Here is a 19,887-nt window from a genome sequence, read left to right on the forward strand (position 1 = left end):
TGAGTGCTGAATTACCAATCGAAATCTTTCATCTCTTGGCATAAAAACAAAAAGGAAATATGTATGAGTCATGTATTGCATATCATGGTGGCTAATTTGTTTTATTTACTGGTATGGTATTGTTTACGGTCCGATGAAACTTTGTGAGTACAATTGTCCGGCGCTGAAACATGTTTATTTCCCCAATACGTTGTGCATGCTCTTGTCCTCGTATAGGCACAATATCATGTTTTAAATTTTGTTGAATCATTTTATTTTGAATGGACGGGGGAACTTATGATTTGCAAAAAATTTGTTGAATATCTCACACATGGGGCAAAATTTACTTTATTGTACTATTGACTGAGTATATAGGTAGATTTATTTCAAAGCTGTGATCGCTTATTTTTTGTTATTTAAATCAATTAATCCGGCGATACTAATCAAGTAGGAACAACAAGGACAAATATACAATCATAATTCTTGAATCATTGTGCTTTATGATATTCCAGATATTCACAAATGTCCCCTTATTATGTAATCTGATTCGTCCCTTGAGTGCGGTCACAGGGAAAAGTTCCATCAAAACATGAAATGAATATTATCTTTTTGGTCTGTTTTTAACCTTGTTTAATTGTTCCGTTATTTGGCGTCATGTGCGATAATGATATGTGATTGTTATTGCAGTTTCAAGGGACATAGTTGCCATCCAAATTACAATGTAGAACCGAACGCAAATCTTTCTCTTTTTTTGAAAAGGTTTAATATAAACATATTTTACGAACAGTTTATATACATATTTTTTGCTTGTTTTGTTATGAAGTCATTGGTTTATCAGTGACCATTTCGCCTTACTATAATCTGTGTGGACAGATTTTCAGACTGTTGATATTATTTATGTAAAATTATGAGTTATGATATAAAAGTACTGACTATTATTATTATCATCCTCATGAACAGTACCACCAATCCTATGTATCAATTGTCTTTGTTCTATGCCAATGAATAAAATATGCATATTAAATAATATGTTTAATTGAGTACAAAATGTAGATTTGAAAGTGTATATGTTCTGCATATCTTAATGGGGGTATCTGGCTGAAAATGATATGATTTGAAGGTTTATTTTCATTTGGTCCAATGCCAATTCGTCCAATTGCCAACTCGCCTAATATCATTTGGTCTATGATCATCGGTTCGTCCAATATCTACATGGTATAATTGCCAGTTTGTCCACTCATTTTTTTTGTCTAATAATCAGCTGGTCCAATAGCCCCTTAGTCAATATCCCATTTGGTCTAATTAGATTAAGTGTTAATTTGGCAAAATTATTGAAAATAAAACGAGTATTAGACCAACTGAGACGAAATGGTCACAATAGACCAACTGGCGATTAGACGAAGTGATGATTGGACCCAATCGTTGTAAGGCGAAATGTTGATGGACAGACTGGCATGAGACTAAATGAAGGTATACCATGTTGTGAGTGGACGAATTGGCAATTTACGAATTGGCAATTTACCGATTTGAACAAGCTATGCGTAAAATATGACAAACAAAACATCAAAGATTTCATCAAATCAGAGGAGTAACGAAGTTATGAAATTTGAAAGTTTTTGCATTATTTTGGTTAAATAGTTCCATGCTTGTCTTATGATGTTATATCCCTAGTATTTTGCATTTCATTATATTACATAATGAAATTTTTAAAAAGAAGAAGTGACAACAGATTTACAGTGTAAAAATGTGTAAGATAATGATCGTTACAACTTTTTTTTTGTTACAACGGAGACATAATTATGACAAACGGTCATACGCATATTGTGAAAATATTAAATGATTTGATGATAAGGAAGAGGAGAGTGCGGCCATGCCATCATGACACATGCGTATAACTGTCTTAACATAATAATGCAATACTATAGTTCATGAATCAATAACTTTGTTATTTGTTATCAGATTTTGATGAAATTTTCAGCATTTTGCACGATGAATTTTTCTCTATTGGGACATCATATTTCCAGCCATTGATACCCAGAGTAGTGGAATCGTGGGTCCACTATACTGCATTAGCTCCATGCACAGGAATGGTGATACATAGGGTTACCCAGGTTCATAAAAAATCACTTGTGCCCCACCCTCTTTCATTTTGTCCGATCTATTGTATAAAAAAAGCACTACTGGGGTACAGATGGGGGGGGGTCTTTTCACGACCAAGAATAAAAAAGAAAGAGAGAAGGGTGAAATATGATACTATTTTCTGATTATTTTATCAAAATCTATCACACAATTTTATTCTTGTAATTTAAGTGTCAAAATTTGGTCGCTTGCTTCACTTGCTCGCAACTTTGTGTATAGATTTTACGCAATACGCCTTATCTAGCGCCCCTCAAAATTGTTGGCTCATTACGCCACTGGGATTCGGGATGGTGGTGTGTGGGGTGGGTTAGTATGAATGATAAATAACACCCAAGCCTGTGTGAATCAATTTCATCTAATTTTTACGGTTTCACTGTGTTCAGTCTACACCACCATAATCATCAATTTTATAAACTGTGTAATCGCTGTCCTTGATAAAATCTGCACCGGGATACTAATTGCGTCGGGCCAGGGTCCCACCTATTTATTCTCTTGTCGGGTTTCCTTTGGTTCGACCAAGAAACCACTTGATTCAAATTGATGTTTAAAAGAGGTGTTTGCAGTAAGGGGATCGGACAACTTAAAATAATCTTGTAAAAAGATTTGGTCCAAAAATCGCCCAACGTGTTTCAAACTTAGCCATCTACATATAAGCATTCATAGGTTTGTATATAACTGAGCACAAATACCTACTCCCTGAAAGACGGTTTTCTAATATGATTAGAATTCGAAGGAACATAGAATGTATGTTGGATCAAAAAATAAACTTTACTCAGAAAAATTATCAAGTTAAAAAAAAAAAAATTGGTCAAATTGACTAGATCAGCCCGGTGCAACTGATATGTCTAGTCACATTGCTGACTACATTCTAGTAAAAAATAACTATGTTCTAGTAAAATAAGACTAGAAAATAGTCAAATATGACGAGAACAATAGTTGCACCCAGCTGACCCGTTTAACTAGTCATTTTCTACTGTACCAAAAAAAAATTGTATATCAGTTAGGTTTTAATCCCCCTCATGATTTATCGAAAGACTTTTTTTTTAATTGGAATTAGTTTTTTAGTGTACTCATTGTGCATTCAGAAAGAACGAAAAGAGGGTGCGGAAGAAGAAGGGGGAAGGGCAAAAGAGAAGATGCTTGAAGAGGAGATTCGAACTGGGAGAGGGGCAGGGCGGGGGTGATGTTGTATTCGGTCAGACCGGCGAGACCAACACCAGATCGATCACATCAAAATGACATACCATTGGTAGGTTTGGAGTCGGTTTCGTTGGTGTAACTGTGCTTGGGAGAAAATAGAGGAGAGAGAATAGATAAAACACCGATTGGAATATATTTTCAGAAATAATAAAGAGAGAAAACTTTATAAAGAGAGACAAAGGGATCGTGGGGTTTGTGTAGGGCCATCTTATCACGTACGTGTTAAATGCCATCTTCTTTGTTGGGTTGTTTTGCCTGTTGGAGGTTTGTTGACGAATAGCCTTTACTTTCCATTAATTAAAGACAGCAATGGTTGACCTATCCTTTCAAAATACATGTTAATCCTTGGGATATTAAGTGACTTATTGTGCCTTGATCGCAGCCACATAAACATGTAAAAAGTTGCATATTTTCGTTTTTAGTCAGAGGCTGTACAAGGCACCTATGACAGGGGACCTCTACCCCTGATGATCCCCGATAGAGATTATGTTGTAAAAATACTAGAATGATAAAAAGAAGATATCATTAAAGGTTTGAGGCAAATCCATAAAAAAATAAGATAGTTATCAGCATTCTAAGCTTTTTCATTTGTTAGAGAGTCAAAAGGGGCCTAAGCTTTCGATCTTTGCAGAATCTTCGTCGGAGGCAAAAATGTCATTTGTGACATTATAATGTGAGCAACTGTCCCATTACGTCATGTAATATCAAGTATATGAGTTTCAATTTGTAATAAATCATTAGGAGCATTTTTCTCTGATTTTTTCATATTGATAAACTGAAAGTACATTAATAACCATTTTCATTTTTTTTTAGAGAATGGCATTTCATTGCTTTTTACAACGCGATACATGGGGTAAGTTATTCGCGAATTACGTCACACATAAAAAAATTAGATACTATTACCTTTTCTTTTTTTTTTTATCTTTGATGGATTTTCCTAGGACCTTCACCAATATTCATTATCATTGCTATCTATATAGTAACATGTAGGTCATACATGAATATAGTATTAATTGCTGAGGTGATGAATATATATATATATATATATATATATATATATACTAGCAGCCATCACTGATTGGTGAAAAAATGGCCAAAATATACCATTGCACGGTGTTGCCAAAGTTGGATGGGATCCCCTATGCACGAAGCGGGAATTATTGGAGTATAACGCCTTTGTGTGTGAAAGAATTGAACTGTAAACACAAGTGGATCCAAAGTAGGAGGTCATTATAGATTTCAGACTGGACTAATGGGTTTGTAATGCCTAAGCACAACTTCCAAACGAAGTTCTTTATCAAGATAAGGGGCAAACAAACGGAGTTGATTGTTTATCGTGAAATTAGCACAAGGGCTCGTTTTGAATTTTAATGGGGGACTTATGCAAGTGGCTCTATAGAAAAGCCATAAAAACTCTCGTGGCTTTGCTTGGCGAGGTGATTACGCTAATGCTTTTGTGCACACCTTTCCTCCCTGCTTTTCGTGTCGGGTTAAACGGTGGGAAGATGATCCCCTTTTCATTGCTTTTTGAAGTTTGGGGATAAGAAATACCTGTAAGCTTTTTTGTGGGGTTTCCAAGACCTTGCTCCATTTGGTAGGCCTATAGCTGTAGAATATTTTGTTAATGGGCGGGGGGTGCAGAAGAAGCTCGTGTGGAGTGTACTGGTAATTTGCCAAATCGTCCACTGTCAACTAGTCCACTCACCACATGACCTACCTTCGTTTAGCCTAATGCCATTCGGTCCATCAACATTTCGTCTAACAACCGTTTGGTCCAATAATCACTTCGTCTAATCACCAGTTCGTCTATTACCATTTCGTCTAATAACCAATCGGTCTAATACCCATTTTCTTTCCTTCATTTTGCACAATTAACACTTACGTTTAATTAGACCAAATGGTATAATCCATTGGACCTAATGGTTATTGGACGGAATGGCATTAGACCAAATGATAGTAGACGGGTTGGCAATTGGACGAATTGGCATTAGACGAATTGGAAACAAACCGATTTTATCCATTTATTTTTTTGTGGGGGGTGGATCCTAATTGGTCTTTTTTTCATGTTTGTTTCTTTTCAATCTACTGTTTTGCTGATTAATTCTAAAGACAGTAAAAAAATTATAGCAGGGAGTTGGGAGTCCTGAGATATATATATAGGGAACTTCAATGTGATCACAATTGATACAAGTAAAAGTAACGTAGTAACTTTTGGGCCACTGGTTCCGTCCCTCTGGCCTTCAGTTGGTTTTACCCTGGTTTTGTTGACGTTGTACTTTTCAAACCCAGGGTAAAAACATCTATTAATGCCCATACAAAAACATATTTTTTCGGTTGCATGTGCGAGAAAATTTTGAACGACCTTCCCCAAATCTGGCTTGACAAGTGTTTTCCGCAATATGGCCAGCAGGGTATATATAAGCCGCAGCCACTCTTGACATACCGGGCATTTTCTCCCCAGCTCCCACGCCGGTCCGCCGGGGACGCGAGCAGACAGACGGCCGCTAGCGATGGGTTTCAACATGAAGAAGCAAGAGATGGGGTTTGTTATTGTAAAACTCAATTTTATGTGGATTTTGCTAGAGGAAAGTACGTGGGAGTGGAGTATACATATTGTTTAGTTCTAACCAGTATGCAAGGAACCGTATATAACCATGTAAGGTTTTCCACCTAAGTTCTGAAGATGTGACTGAAGTTGCATGATCCCCCATTCATCTATCCCTTCTTCCACCCCTGCCCTTTCCAACCCGCTCCGTCCTCTTTCTCTCCTTTCATCTCTTTCCCTCTCACACCCCCTCTTTTATTCTCATGTTAGTTTTACTGTTTCTGCACCCATACCCCCCCCCCCCATGCGGATATCGACCGAAAACTATATCCTGTCGTAGATGGCGCTATTGCAAATAGAAAAGAATCTGACAGGAAATCATCTTTAATTTGATAAAGAAAAAGAAAAGGGAAAATTGAAGAAATAGCATCGGTCCATCGGACATACTTATCATGGAGCTACTATGGCCGAGTGGTTAAGGCGTTGGACTTGAAATCCAATGGGATCTTCCCGCGTAGGTTCGAACCCTACTCGCAGCGTAATTTATTGGATTTCCTATTTTTAGAGTTATAAGTCATGACAGTCAAATGCTCCGTCAAAGCACTGACATTTTGCTGATGGAATTAAATGTGTCAAGTTCGTAAGGTGCATGTGACATGGAGTAATGGTCGATTTTGTTCCATGTCTCATCCACAATAAATTCAGTCTGAAATTACTTGGTTGCTTTTTATCTATTTTTTTGCATGCCGATTAATTATTTTGATCAGAGAGTGGAAACGGAAGAAACAACAGACAATTAGCACATCATGGAGCTGCGATGGCCGAGTGGTTAAGGCGTTGGACTTGAAATCCAATGGGATCTTCCCGCGTAGGTTCGAACCCTACTCGCAGCGATTATCCTTTTTCGAGTCTAAAACTATGGCCAAGGAAGTTATGGTCTAGCGATTTTGTGTTACTCTTTTTAAAAAGTAAAATATCATCCGCTCGAAATATTTTCCGTCTGATATTGATAGATACCTACTTTTGCATCGTTTGATTATAATTTGGCCGCAATAATGTAAATAATACCACACCCAATAAACATATTTCTCTCTTAACAAGCTAAAATGGAAAATTCTCTGTCAAGTTTGTATCAAAAATACTTGCGGGATCCAACATGAAGAACAGAAAAGCCATGTTGATTCCACCCGTGCATACGAATTTGGAATCAATTATTCATTACTCCACAACCCAGTTTACTTCATTCAGATCACCAGAATGTTTATCCCTTTTTCACTTTACTGTTTTTTTTTATAAAGGAAAGGCTATTTTCATACGAAACACTATTTTTTTAATTTGCTTTGGTGATTTCATACTGAAAAATATTTAAAAATGTGAATTTCTCATTGTTAAAAGAAAAATCACTTGAAATGGTTTATGGACATGATGGGGGGAATGATTCCTCCATTATTAAGGGTGGATATCTCAAACTGACGATTCATGTTAAAATCGAACTTGCAAAGTATATTTATGCCGTAATCTGATTGCGTCTTGAAATATAATCGCATGTTATGATATTTCTGGTGCTATATAGGCCTAGGTGATCCATGTTTTCATAAATGAGGAAGATATGGTCTGAAGAAAAATATTACAATAAAAAGATCTTCCTTGGCACAAACATGCGATGTACAAAGGAGTCATTAAAAAGAGTTTCTTGATCAAACAGAAGCTGTATACAAAATGGGTCGGTTTTTCTTTATTTATTCGATTGCAATGATCAAGTATTTTTTATGATCATATAATATATAATATGATGATAATCATATGAAACTAACTTAATCAAAATATCATATTTGAATGTTTAATTTGGTTTAGCATCCAGACAGTAAAAAATCATGAAACAACAACCACATGTTTTTGGTTTGAACTTGCTGTTTAGACCACAGAAAGAAAATTTACGAGTTTAATTTTGTCCTATAATTTCCCCTGACGAAATGATGAAAATGGAATGGTGAAGACGGATGATATTATATCTTTGATCATGAGAGAGAGAGAGAAAGAAAAAAAGAGTTGCAGAATAGGAAAACTGGAAGGGCGCAGGGCATGAAGATGGAAGGAAATATGATAGGAGGGAATGAAAGATGGAGGATCGTTACCATGGTAACAAATTGCAAGCAAGACACGAGTAAATCAAACAGTGAAGTCTACACAGGATTCAAGTTTAGTCTGCTTCTTGTTCTATTGATCTCCTTTCTCTCTGCTTTCTCCTGTGCAATTTTCCACTTTTCGGTAAGGGTAGTCTTTCATCCTCTCCCTATTTCATACCCCCTCACCCGTTTCTATCTTTCTCATCCCAACCCCCCCCCCCCCCTACTCTTAACATTAAAAGTTCTTATTTGGTCGTCCATCTCCCTTGTTTCAAATAATAACATCTCCCACTCCCTTTCGTGTCACGTTCTTTTTCATGATCACGCCCCCGGCCCCCTTCCCCTCATCAATACAGTCTTCATTTTGGTCGCCCTTCCCCATTATATAAAAGATAATTCCCCCCTCTTCCCTTATTCTCTCCTTTATATCTCCCGCCCCCCTCTCTCTCTCTCCTTCCCTCCCTCTCTCTTTGTATATCTTTCATCTCATATTCTCATCTCTCCTCTCCACTGTCTTCCCTGGCGCCTGCACATCTCAATGACCACCCAACAAGGAGGGAGAGAAAATATTTACGAACAAGAAACATAGCACAACAAGACATCCCCTGAAACTTGAAACGAGAGTTGAGAGAATCCCTGCCCCGAGACGCTGGCGTGGTGTCTTGAGAGGCTCCCGCTCTGTCATCTCCGTCGTGGCTTCCCTGTGGACAAGTCTTTGCCCTGATAACCAAAATAAACAACATGAATAACTAACCCTTTTAGCTTCAAAAAAATAATATAAGATCAAAATAATATAAATTACCGTAAGCAAACCCCAACCGATTTTTCAAGAATTTGCGCTGGTTCTCTTTTCGTGTATAATAGTGGCTGCTACCTTATAGGTCTATGCTTATAAATTCTTCCTAAATCTGCAATTGGTCTGGCGTTTGAATATTTCTTTAACATTTTCATGAATAGGCCTATACTAAGTAGTGATCTCACCGTTTTGTGTTATAGGGGCCTACTTCTAAAGTTTACGGTCAAGAGTCTATTCAGGCATATGAAATCACAGCAGAGAATATCAATTTTTTAAGAAAACCCCCTCTCAGCCCCCCCCCCCCAAAAAAAAAACTTTCAATACTGTTCCGCGGCTTCCGATTCTCCCATTCATTGTACATTTGCCACCACTCCCCCCCCCCCTCCGTTTGGTTTATTTTCATTTGGTCCAATACCAATTCGTCCAATTGCCAACTCGTCTACTATCGTTTGGTCTACCATCAGTTCGTCCAATATCCACATGGTCTAATTGCCATTTCATCCACTCACACCCGGTCCAATAGCCATTTAGTCCATATACCATTTGGTCTAATGAGACTAAATATTAATTGGGCAAAATAAATGAAAAAAAAACGAATATTAGACCAAGTGGTTATGAGACGAAATGGTCATAGACAAACTGGTGATTAGACGAAGTGATGATTGGACCAAATGGTTGTTGGACCAAATGTTGATGGGTGGAATGGCATTAGACTAAATGAAGGTAGACCATGTGGTGAGTGGACGAGTTGGCAGTGGACGAACTGTCACTTTACCATCCGTTTGATATAAGTTTTTTTCGGTCGTTCTGGAGACGCTACCTCACAACACACCCACACCACCCGATCCTATGTCAATCAAGCTTCCTACTATAGACAACCCCGTCTTCATTCCTGGTCCTGTTTCAAAGTGATGACATCTCGTTACCATGGCAACCATGATATACAATCTTTCCGATACATCTAGGTCAGTATGTTCCTTTTCCTTCAAGTCTCGTCAAAACACGATATGAGACGGGACATATTGGCATGTTTCCACAGCATGAGAGCAATAACGTGGGATGAAATCAATCAAATCATGAATAAAATTTGGTGTTTTCTTTTCATTAATATACAGGAGGTATTCCGTTCACCCAATGAATGCTCCCAGTTTTCTACCGATAACGTCTTCATTGTTCCAAATCATCATCGTCTATCTTTAGTATTATCGAATAATCGCGCACTGGTTGAATGTTTTGAAGTTCTGATGCGTTTTTCATGAGGCCACAACGCAGACGAAGGCTCGGAGTAAAACAGTTTGCGGTGCAAACCTTTAACTCGAGGAAAGTGGTCTGAATATGCAGCCTAAGGTCCCTGTCATCGAATTATGCACAGCAAATTATATATGTGCTAGTCTTGTGTGAAGACCTACTTTTATACAAGTTTCAATCACGCTGTGTGTCTGAAGACCACTGTCAAATCTGAATTCAGATCAGTGCTTCAGACATATGGGAATGGGATGACGAAACAAGACGAAATTTGGACGAAACACACAACGTTAGACATTGTTAAGGTCGTTCAAAGGTCCACATAAATTTACGAGGAGATTCAAACGTGTGCATTTGAATTTAAAATACCGAAGATTATAATGAAATATAATTATATCATAGAAATCTAGTATGTTAATAACTAACAAATAAAGTGGACATGATAAATGAAATGTGTGTGTATGAACACAATGATTACGGATTAAAGCAAATGGAAGACGTGCAGAAGTATGCCTGGATTGGACGAGAGGCTGGCTGTACATGATGGTGACGACGGGATGGCCGGTGCTTGAGATGGAATAGAATCTCCGACACGCGCATATCAGGAAGGTCTGAAGATCAGTAAGAAAAACACGATGGTTTTCTTTCTAAATGATTAGGATTACAGACAGATAACACAAACTCATTGATACTATCTGCCGACAGCTATGTGCGGTGATGGTGAGAGAGGAGGGATGGTAGAGAGGCGGAGAAACGGAGGAGGGGCGTCAGAACGATTTAATGAGGGGCATTCAAAATTTATCCACGTATGGCGTAAAAGGGTTTTGTAATAATAGTTTGCTATATTGTGCCAGCCTCAATTTATTTTTATTTTTTGGTATAAGTTTCATTTGCAACTGTTATTGTTATTATATTCGACCAAATTGTTATGTTCTGTTGAAAATTAAATAAGACAATTTGAAAACGGCAGATTGAATGGTTAACAACTTAACGGGTGAGGAAAAATATTCAAAATGTGCTCCCCGACACCCCACCCCATTTAATGAATAAGAAATTTTGGGCCCCATATTTACAATTTTGATATGGTAATATTGTCAATATTACTGATAAAATCGTAATCAAAATTATCATATAAACCGGTTGGGAATGGAGGAGGCTGATATGAACTTGAGCGGAGCTTGTAGGGTGCTGGAGCCTCCTAATAAAAATATTCTTGTAGATCGTATGGACAAAAATGACAACTTGAACATAAAACCAGGTAAATGAAATAAAATGGGGAAATGAAAATAGAAAGAGAAAAATTTGGAAAGATAAGATTTAAGGTCTCCAGAAGCTTGACCCGGCACTCACAAACGGATCTCGCTGATCAACAGGACAACGAAATGTATAAAAAGTGTGCGTATAGGGATATCCATGTCGCAGTAAAAAGTGTGAGAGTTGAAGTGATGAAGAGTTAAAACAGTGAGCGAAATTACATCATATTTCAATTAAACTGCCAGTGAATGCAATTCAATATATATTCCGTTTATTTGTTCATTCACGTCAACTTTCCGATTGTATGAGTTTGACATTTCAAACGATTAAAAAAAAACATATTGGGAGAAAGAAAGAAACAAAATAATATTCACATTTCATGGAGCTGCGATGGCCGAGTGGTTAAGGCGTTGGACTTGAAATCCAATGGGATCTTCCCGCGTAGGTTCGAACCCTACTCGCAGCGTTATTTATTATTTTCCCCTATTTTAGAGTAATAAGTCATGACAGTAAAATCCTCCGTCAAAGCACTGATATTTCGACGAGTGTGTCAATTCCGTAAGGTGCATGTGACATGGAGTTATGGTCGATTTTGTTCGACGTCTCATCCACAATAATTTCAGTCTGAAATTACTTGGTTGCTTTTTGTCTATTTTTTGCATGTCGATTAATTATTTTGATCAGAAGAGCGGAAAAGGAAGAAACAACAGAAAATTAGCATACCATGGAGCTGCGATGGCCGAGTGGTTAAGGCGTTGGACTTGAAATCCAATGGGATCTTCCCGCGTAGGTTCGAACCCTACTCGCAGCGTATCGCTTTTTTTAGTCAAAGTCTTGACGGTCAAACATTCCGTCTTGGCGCCGCGGCGCCCCCACATGTTTGATTTTCAGATGATCTATTGTAAATCCTCTGTTTACAGAGGACAGTTTTGTTTAGTATGGAAATTATCATTGTATCAATTGATAACTTGCTCTTGGTTTTGACAGTCGGTAAGATTGGTGACGAGTTTCATTCCCTTGCTTTTCATCTATCATTTTCTCATATTTATCATTCTCGTTTAACACAGATGGATTCACCAGGTAGCCTATACCGGGGGAAATTAACATATCTGGATTTATATAAACTGTGCAAGGGGCGGGGCATATGATTAAAATGTTTATTTTCAAGCTGTCTTGCTATATACGCTCCATAACTTACATACAAATCATTGAACTTTTTTTTTCTTTGGCAAGGGGGAGGGGCTGACGTCCCGTGGCTATTCCCCACCCCTGCCGGCCAATTTCCAGAAATTTTCAGGCTTACAGGACAGGATCAGGATGAGAAGAGAAACATTTTGATCTTTTTTTTCTGATATTGTTTGACATTTTAAACATTCCAAAAGACAGAATAATACGAAATGGTCGCATTTAAAATCTGAAATGTTCGGATTTTTTTTTTTAGGTTAGACGGTTCTTTCCTACATCATCTTTTGTCTGATCCGTTTATTCTGATATTATCAGTTAAAACATTCGATGGAGGTGGAAAGACCAGCGAGTACTAATCCGTTTCGACATGCAGTCTGACAATGATACTATCTGATTGTATAGAGTAATAACAATATATTATCACTTCTGTTCCTGTCGTGTTTACATCTAGTCCATTCCAACTTCTATGTCGCCTGAAAACCTGTCCCTCGGTTATTCGTCGTCCACTGGGAAGGCTGTTGCTGAAATAACGTAACCCTCCCAAAAAAAAAATGGATGGATGGTTGTTTATGGAAGCAGCGATGAAAGGTCGAACTAATTAGAATCTTACCTCTCTGGATAAATAGTATAGAATGCCGAAGTGTGACGTCATTAATTTTCCGATTTTGCCTTTCATCATATTTTGTTATAGAGCATGATGAAATACCTCCACTACCAAAGTTTGGTGCAAAACGGTATATGGGGGCCTGAGATACGACCTCATGAATACATAATTAGCTTCAATGATGTATTATTGGCCTGGTTCCGAACTTTTAGAACCGGCCCAATAATACACTTTTGACTTTTGTGACGTCTTCACTTCGGTAGGCCTACTCCATTTCTCCATGATAGAACTCTTTCTCCTCGGATGTACCTCTAGGAATTGCCAGCCTGGTCATGGCCGTACGCATGTTTTTTCGGTGGTGGGGGGGGGGGGGGCAAGAAGCGAAGGCAAGGGGACGAAGCGACTGAGCTTGACATGGGAGCGCATTAGGACAGTATTTTTGGTGGACATGAATTTCATGTGACCATTGAGATGGAGTGGAGGTTGTTATCTCTGCGTTGCGTCTCGGTGATGAAGTTTGTTTGACTTAGCTTTCTTGTTGATTTATCATAGAATATATTCAAGGTTCGTGTCCCCCATTTATCATTAAAGACACCAATCTCACACCTTAAACATCCTACTAACACCATGTTGGCCGAAGAAGCATGACTGCAAATAAAATGTATTTTGAAGTTCACTGATTTCATTGCCGATCGATTTTTAGAGAATCATTACTTTTGTGTAGTAATCTAAAAATTTTCCACAATATTTCCGCTCCATGCACGAATATGAACATGACGACAGTTGCTAAATGAAGGCTACGCTTTCAAATTCCCTACACTCTAAAAAGGGTTTTCCCAGTATTGGGTAAAATGGGAACATGCATGATTGTTGGTTAAAAAAGTACCAAATATTTTGTAAATTTTACGCAATGTTACGTTGAAGTTAACACATAATATGCATTTTCCCCTAAATTGAGGGAAAATTTACCCAGCAAACATGCATGTTCCCTTTTAACCCAATATTCGGTATTTTTTTACTCTCTGTTTTAGAGTGTAGAATTTAACAAGAAATGGCGATGTTATTCAAAGATCTCTAAATTGCAAAAATAATTCAAGAAAATAATCTTGGAGTGCATAAGGCATAATTGAAATCTCCATGCACTTCTTACATGTAAAATGTTTTGGCTGTACCAAGAGCATCAGGTTTAAGATATAACGACTTTGATTTTTGTCAACAAAAACAAACTTTTAAAGAAAAATCAATCTCTGCCAGTATATAAGAGAAGTTTGTATGTTGTTTTTCTCTCGCTCTTCCCTTTTTAAACCGATGTTCACATAACATCACGCCTTTTAGACATAAAACATTCGTGTTGAAACGTTCTGATCTGTCATCGTAACTCACATCTCAATGTTCCACCGTCACTTTTCCCGACTGTTTGCACATTAATCATGTTAAACATGATTCATGTAACGGCCGGTGTACATAGCGTAAAGAAATGAACAATTTTTTGTTGTATGTGTTGTTTTGTTAGTTTGTTACAAATGATTCTTGGTGTTTGTCATCTTTCGTCATGGTACACTTTTCGGGAGTGAATTATCAATACGCACACACCCTCACCGACCATTGCGCACTCTAAAAAAAAAGGTTTACCCAACATTGTGTAAAATGGGAACATACATTTTTGTTGGGTAAAAAGATACAAAATATGTTGTAAATTTTACGCAATGTTGCGTTGGAATTTGCCCTTTAACTATGCATTTCGCCCAATATTGAGGGGAAAAAAATACCCAGCAAACATGCATGTTCTCTTTCTACCCAATATTGGGTAATTTTTAACTCTGTTTTTAGAGTGCATGAAAGTATACCATTCCAATTGTTTTTTCATTTATTGCAAAAAAAGGAATTGATACAGGAGATTGAGACAAGAAGAGAGATAACAAATGTAGGGAGGGAAAGGGAGGAGAGTCATTAAAATAGAGAAAAATTGGGAAATAAAGTAGGAAAGAAAAAGGGAGGGAGATGGGTCGGTAGAAGAAAATTCCGATAATGTTTATGACGGATGACTCTGAGAGCTGCATACATTTCTGAATCATTAATGGACCTACTGGCGGATCCAGGGGGGGGGGGCACAGCCGGCCCGTGCCCCCTTGAGAGGCACAATTAAAATTTGTAATGTAAAACAGTTAATAGAACGTTAACAGAAGTGTGCCTCTCCCCCCCCCTTCGAAAGTGAAGATCTTTTATTTTTTGCTTGTCAAATTTTTCCTTGGGAAAATGTGCCCCCTCCCTTTCGAAAAATCCTGGATCCGCCCCTAGCTGGATGGGCCCACCTCGGCTGTACTTTAGACCAGCCGAATGTATACCTCAAAGAATTAAATTTGAATTATTTTAGATTAAATACATGTTTAGGATTCAAAATAAAATCTCACTGGTCAGAAGCCACATCCGAAGGAGTCACTTTTTAGCGTATAGGGAGTTTTTTTTTATTGTTATAATTTAGACATCACAATTATGATGAATATCTCTGATTTGATACAAACACAACAAATGGAACCTATGACAATCATTTTTAACTCACAAAGTATAAGAGACAGATGAAAATCGGCCATTATATTGATACCACGGTTGTGATGCCTTCTTATATAGGAAGAATAAGAAAATCTGATAGAGAAATATTTCATGAAAAAAAAAACTATTCTTTTCTTTTAAATAGGCAATGTCATTCAATAAGGCGAACGCACGAACCAACAACTTATTTTTTTTTTTAAATATAATTATGGACATGATGGATGTATCTGTCTATTCTGTACTATGACTCAAGAGTTCAACTATGTACGAAGAATGCAAGACTCACTCGAAGTTCCCAAGAATCATAGGTCCAGACCGTCGCGCAGCTCTGGATGCGTGAAGTGTTATATTTGCGTTTGGCGTTTTTAGATAAATATCAAATATTTCCATCCCGCTTTAAAAGTAGATTAGTTTGTGTACTGAGACGGATTAATGCTTATAGAAAACGATTCCCTCTCTTCATAGTAATCACATTAGCATCCGTGCAGTGTTAATGGAATGTTTAACTGGTTTAGTCAATTGGTGATTCAGTCGCTTGTTTCTGTTGAATTACATTTTCATAAAACGGTGAAAATACAGCTTCCACCATTCTGTTCAAATCTTATCTGAATATTTTTTTTACCCCTTCTGCTATATATTTCTGCCCACCTGGACAGACATGTAGATGGGGGTCTTGGGCACTGAGGACCCCCCCAAAAAAAAAAAAAGGATAAATAAATAAGTAAAAAAAAATCGACGACAAAGGGGAATGAATAAAGAAGGGGGAAAAAGGAAAAGGAGATGAAGAAAAGGGTGAAATATTTTTTTTTCAATAGGAGTATAATTTCAAAATCTATCACGATATTAGGTCTTCATTATAAAAGTTTTTTTTAAAGAACTCTCGCTCGCTTTTCAATATGGTTGGGCTCATTACCCCCACAGTCCACGCGCATCTTCTATTCTCCTAACACCCTCAACTTCATCTTCCTCTGTTTATGCCTTTCTTCCAATCTCCTCCACCACCCCTCTAGCACTAAAAAAGTCACATGGCTATCCCGAGAAAATAGTAAAAAAACATCTCAATAGTTTAGATTATTGAAGATGATATTGGACAAAATCGAATATGCAATAATGTCATAAAAGATTATCAATAAGTCTTCAATTGTGTGTATTTCATGAACTAATTTTTTTTAATTCCTTTTAATGTGGAAAATGTTTAATTCTTGAGAAAAAAAATCAAATGTCCACACATTGTTTTTTTTAAATAATTTATATCATAGCATAGCCACATTATAACCATGGTATAACCATGAAGTTCATTTAGTCCCATAGGTCCATGCATGCAGTAACTCAATAAGGCTCTCTTGCCTCACATGTCGTCACGATAGTTAGAGCAATGCACTGATCAAAGATGACACGTGAAATGGGAGGAAGGGGTCCCTACGAGACAGGCCGGGGGACCAAACATCGCTGCTAATTTCCAAAATGTTCACTCATTCCTGTTTGCTTTCTAAAAAACAACAGAAGTGTATTCTAACCCAAATACGGAAATAACCATTCCCCAATAAAACCGCATTTCACGATCGAAATATTTTGCATAAATCACACGGGGCGCATACTTCCATATCACGCAATACTCATGTGAAAAACAAGGTAAAGTTCATATTTCTAAATCTGGAAAAAAAAAAAAGTATCTGAAATGAAACATTGAGATTCAAAGTAAAAAACCCACTAATCTTTTCCTTCGAAAAGAATAAAGTAAAGACATAATGTGCTGAAAATGAAGACAGTCTGCCAATAGGCTATGAAATTCGTTTTCAGCACTTATTTATAGATGTGAGAAATTGAATTGTAATATGTGATACAAATACCACTTTAAAAGTTGTCTTTCCTAAGCCATATAAGTTGGTTAGATGCAACCAATTGTCCCCCACCCCACCCCAGCCCCTCTCGACCCGCCAATCTGTCTACCCCCCCCCCTCCGCATTCTTCCTTTGAACTCACATTAAATTCATATTCATTTCATATGCACTTCTTTGCAATAGTCATGATTCCCGTACGATGTATTCGTACCCATTCTCCCCTTTCTTACATGCAGTTGCAGACAAGATCTTTGCGAGATTTGAATTCCGAATCAGTGCATCTATATTCGAAACGTCTGCATCACACTTGCGTGCCATTAATACAGGCGATGGGATCCAAGGGATGGATGAACCAATGGAAGAATATGCTGGTTTAAATTGATTTGTGTCCAATGTTGATCGTTAATATCCCCCACGAGGTCCGGGGATGCGGATGGTATGACAACCATAGTCTGGTATTTAATATGATGTTCATCATTTATATAGACGCTTTAATGCAATTAAAGTATGACTCCGCGTGCATATCATGCATGTATTTTCTTTATTCAAATGCTCAAATGTTGTGTCAATGCTGTTATTGGTCTATTTGGATGAACATGGCATCATTCGTTTTTATAAAAGCATTTTAAACTCACGCTGGATTATAATAAAGACTTAATATGAATAAAACCTACACTTAAAGGGGAATGAAACCTTTGGAACAAATAGGCTTGTGTAGAAACAGAAAAATCAAAGAATAAGAATAAAGAAAGTTTGAGAAAAATCGGACAAATAGTGAGAAAGTTATGAGCATTTGAATATTGCAATCACTAATGCTATGGTGATCCTCACTTTGGCAATGCGACAAGGATGTGTGATGTCACTGATGAACAACTTTCCCTTTGGTGGACTATAAAATACCCTCAAAATGTCTCTTTTTGCTTTTTCTTATGATGATACAAACTCTTTATCCATGATGTATTCTTAAAAAATATGTATTACATGCCCTCATGTAAACAGAACACATTATTTATGGATAGATGTGATAAAAGAGGCAATTCTAGTGAAATATATACTAAAGTAATGGGAGAGTTGTTCACAAGTGACATCACACATCTTTGTCGCATTGCCAATTTGCTATCTCCATAGCATTAGTGGTCGCAATATTCAAATGCCCATAACTTTCTCATAATTTGTCTGATTTTTCTCAAACTTTCGTTGATCTGTTTCTTTGATTTTTCTGTTTTTACACAAGCTATCTTGTTTCAATGGTTTCATTCTCCTTTAAAAACAAAATATTGCATGTCGTGATGTTAAAAAAGAAAATAGAAAAAAGGAATGGAATAGAACAGAATGAAAAGAATATTAGAATACAAAATAATACAACTCTTACAGCAAGAGTATAAACCCCCTCCTCACAACATAATTATTTTTGTTTCTTTGCAACGGATACAAATACTTATGTTTATATATGGTATACAATTTGTTTTTGTTTGATGGAAGTGAAATAAATAAATTTGAATTTGAAATTTGAATTTGAACCAAGAATCAAAGAATCATCCTACTCGTACACTAAAATGTACTATTCATTTCTAGTCGAAACATGGAGTTGGACGTATACCGTTATGTTACACATAAATCAGATCCGATTCTTCGCTGATGGGACGCATGCGAGTGACGGCGACATCGGGTGACGAACAAAAATGGCGCATTCTTGGGATGCCCCGACCAATGGAAGCAGGAAAGGTGCCGAAACGAACGTGTAAACATCGTAAACAACGCCCATGTCAACGGCTTCCGTGTAAATTAATCAATTATCAAATTAGTCAATGCGAATGACACATGAACAGTTAGATGAATTACATGTTATGTAGATGTAAAACACGCCGGGCGACGTTTGGAGGTGACGAAATACATGCAAAATGGTGCTGCCTATTAAAGTATTGTGTAATTTACTCTCATCATCTGGGCCCCATTTCATAAAAAGTTACTATCATGACGATGATGGTAACCCTTTCAGGAAATGTCAACTTTTATTCGAAGAGCCAATCAGAAAGCGGAATTATCACTGTTGTCATGGTAGTTGACAATCCAACAAGAGTTGCTGTCATATCAACTTTTTTTTTAATGGAATGGGGCCCCGGTTATAATACATAAGTTATGCATGAACCATGACCGCATTCCAGAGGGACATGAAAAACTTCATTCATTCATTCGTTCGTTCGTTCATTCATTCATTCACTCATTCATTCATTCATTCGTTCATTCGTTCATTCATTCATTCATTCATTCATTCATTCATTCGTTCGTTCGTTCGTTCGTTCGTTCGTTCATTCATTCATTCATTCATTCGTTCGGTCATTCATTCATTCGTCCATTCGTTCATTCATTCATTCATTCATTCGTTCATTCATTTATTCAGGCATTCATGGACAATCCTAATT

General features: G+C 37.3%; 4 non-coding genes across 4 annotated transcripts; all 4 read left to right on the forward strand.

The window, feature by feature from the left end:
• Positions 1–6,320: 6,320 nt before the first annotated feature.
• Positions 6,321–6,402, forward strand: TRNAS-UGA. Its single transcript has one exon. It is a non-coding gene; the product is annotated as a tRNA-Ser (tRNA).
• Positions 6,403–6,674: 272 nt separating this feature from the next.
• TRNAS-UGA lies at positions 6,675–6,756 on the forward strand. Its single transcript has one exon. It is a non-coding gene; the product is annotated as a tRNA-Ser (tRNA).
• A 4,912-nt stretch (positions 6,757–11,668) lies between these two features.
• TRNAS-UGA lies at positions 11,669–11,750 on the forward strand. Its single transcript has one exon. It is a non-coding gene; the product is annotated as a tRNA-Ser (tRNA).
• A 263-nt stretch (positions 11,751–12,013) lies between these two features.
• Positions 12,014–12,095, forward strand: TRNAS-UGA. Its single transcript has one exon. It is a non-coding gene; the product is annotated as a tRNA-Ser (tRNA).
• Positions 12,096–19,887: the final 7,792 nt, after the last annotated feature.

Source organism: Lytechinus variegatus, chromosome 4 (genome assembly GCF_018143015.1).
Source record: "Lytechinus variegatus isolate NC3 chromosome 4, Lvar_3.0, whole genome shotgun sequence".
NCBI lineage: Eukaryota > Metazoa > Echinodermata > Echinoidea > Temnopleuroida > Toxopneustidae > Lytechinus > Lytechinus variegatus.